Source organism: Heterocephalus glaber, unplaced genomic scaffold (genome assembly GCF_053883595.1).
Source record: "Heterocephalus glaber isolate CG9 unplaced genomic scaffold, H.glaber_assembly_v1.0 deba00001481, whole genome shotgun sequence".
In the NCBI taxonomy this organism is placed as follows: Eukaryota; Metazoa; Chordata; class Mammalia; order Rodentia; family Bathyergidae; genus Heterocephalus; species Heterocephalus glaber.
In genome coordinates this window covers 30863198-30866168 of record NW_028258317.1, presented here as the reverse complement: position 1 = coordinate 30866168, position 2971 = coordinate 30863198, and positions in this window count along the sequence as shown.

Below are 2971 nucleotides of genomic sequence, written 5' to 3'. Positions count from 1 at the left end.
TTTAAAATATATTTTATTTTTAAATGTAATATAAAGTGATAGAAATATTAAATATTTAATTTTCAAAACACAAGACCTATTCAATATTATGAACCAGTATTAAAAGACAAAACCCATATGAATACCAAATTTTAATCAAAATTATTTAAGTGAAATTTTTGTTTAGCATTTTAGTGTAGAACTTTTCTTTATTGTTAAACATTAAATATTATTATAAAATAAAATTATGTGTAATTCTACTTTACAGGGTTCCTTTGAATGATGATGTAAAAAATTTCATTATACTTATAACCACCATGTTATATATAGATAAACATAAATACAGATTTGAGTACAATAAACTGTTCAATATTTAAAGTATTTCTTATCATATGCAACTATTTAAAATTATATCCTAGTCAATGAATAACTCTAGAATCACTAATTATTACATAATGTCCAAGAGAATAGACATCTATTATGATTAGAAAATGATACTTCACTATGCAAGAACTTGTGTTTGTGCTGTCCCTTAGGAAATATTTACAAGTCTTTCTTCTTTCTTCTGCATTTCAAATCTCTCATATTCCATAGCAGTGTCTTCTCATGACAGTAGGCAAATTTACTTTTCTTTTTAGAGGACTTAGAGGAAGAAATGTGAAGTATTTCCCTGATGCCAAATGAACACGCATATTTAGAGTTTTCAGATTATATAGGATATTATGTGCCAGATCCTAAGCAACATGACTACTAGGGAAAAATGTTGAATCTGTGTGTCTGTGACCATACATATGCATATAGAGGTTCATATCTGATATTAAGGGCTTTTAAAGGGCAAGAGCTAGACAATGCATCCCTCTTTTCAAACCCAAGAATGGTACTAAGGGAATTCACTTCATGTTTACATTATACTAGACAAAAACAATAGAAACATGTCATTATGATGAAGAAAAGGGCTAAAGGTTAAGCATCACTGGCTATGATGAAGTCTTTGAAAAAACATAAAGAACTAATGGTGGCAGTCTATTATACTTTTAGACCAACAGAATGAGTTTTTCAATGGCTTTAAAAATTATTGTATAAGTTTATATTTTATATATTCACTATTTCCATAAATTATTTATCATTACTATCAATCTAAAAAATGTAATGCTGTATTTAAATGTGATACTTTTTCTGTTTGAATTATTCCAAAATAGTTCTAGCTACTGAAGAAGACATTTTAAAGTCTACCAAAGGGTGGCAGCATAGTATTTAATTACATGTACACTAGTATTATCTTCATTGTTGGCAAGTGAAGTCACAAGTTCATGGCATCTAGGGGTGTTCCTTTTATCAGCAATACATTATTGCTCAGATCATATGAATTGTTCTTATAATACATAAGATTACTAATCTCTGGCCCATATTAAGACATGTTTTGTTACATTTATTTGGTAAGATACTTACTGTTAAATATTCCATTTTCTTGTCAGAACTATTTTAATGCACATATTTCCTTCATGCAATCCACTCACTGCCATCTTCTCCTCCCCTTATTGGGCACTCTGTCCACTCTCAGATCTTGCACTTCTAGCCAAACTCCCCAGTGTGCCACATCCAGCCCTAGTGTAATCTAATCAGTGCCTCAATTTGCTTTGGCTTCAGTAACTTTTTTAGGCAGTCATTTGTCCCAATGATCTCAACACATTTCTATCCCAATTTTGAGTATAAATTTGAAAATATTTCACGATATTAATTTACTTGTTATAAAACACTTTATTTGGAAATGATCTTAAATGACATTTAATTTTGGCTTTCCCTTCCTCAATGATTCAGCCCTAAAAATTGACAGATGGGTATAAAAAGGTAAACACTGCATTGGAAGGGGCAGGGGCCCACATTGCTGGAGCTCAGATGGGGTAAGCTTCAGGTCCATGTAAAGAGATGGTATGGTATGGGCTATCAGAGCATGAGAGGAGTAGGGCAACAAAGGGGGAGGGCAACTGTCAAAGTCATAGGCTGAGCAGGGCAAGGAGAAATAATTCTGCAAAACTACTGCCCTCTAATCTTTCAAGGTCTTGGAAGTCAAAGAAAGACCACACAATTATCCCACACTAAAAGACTAAAGGATAACTGAATACACAGTGATCATGAACAGGATTCATTTTCTATTAAGGATTTTATCAGGATGATTGACAAATTTAAGTATAAAAACTGAATATTCCATGGTGCTAATGTAACAATGTTAATCTCTGAATTTTGGTGATTGTATTGTTATGCTCAGGAGAAGATGTCTCTATTGGTAGGAAATACAGATGTACATGTACACAAGCAAAAGTAGTAGACCTTCAGATCAGCAACTTACATTAAAATCCATTCAAAAACAAGGTTTTCTCTTCTATATTTGCAGCTTCTATGATTACTTCAGAATGAGAGGGAGAGAAAGGAGACAGACAGAAAAAAACTATAGCACTCAGTCAGGCTTTGTTTGTAATAGGAGGAAAAAGAATAGGATCCATGCAGATTAGAGTACAGGTATAGACAGGAAATTGAGTTTCATTCTGATGGTTTCTATTATTTTCTTGGTGAAGCAGAGACTAGATCAACTGAAAGATCATCTGTGAGAACAACATGTATACTGGCACATGATATTTCCTTTCCCTCAAGTCTCTCTTGTCTCCCAATCCAGCTGCTCTTCACATGGCTCATAAGCTCTTAAACATCCTTTTACAGCTGCATTCATATCTGTCATCATAGTCCATATTTGTAAGTTTCGTGACTACTTTATTATTAATTTCTCTGTCTTCCTTCAGAGAACATTAACCAGTCTGTGTTTTGCTTACATTGCAATCACACAGCCTAGCACACTATACTTAGCCCAGAATATAGTAGTCAATAAATAGTGGATAAATAAGCAAATTTATTAAATGGGGAAAGAAAGATACTTTAGGTTTGAAAAGAAGGGAGGAGATTTAGAGTTGTGATAGCAAGAATGTGAAGGAAGGGCTGC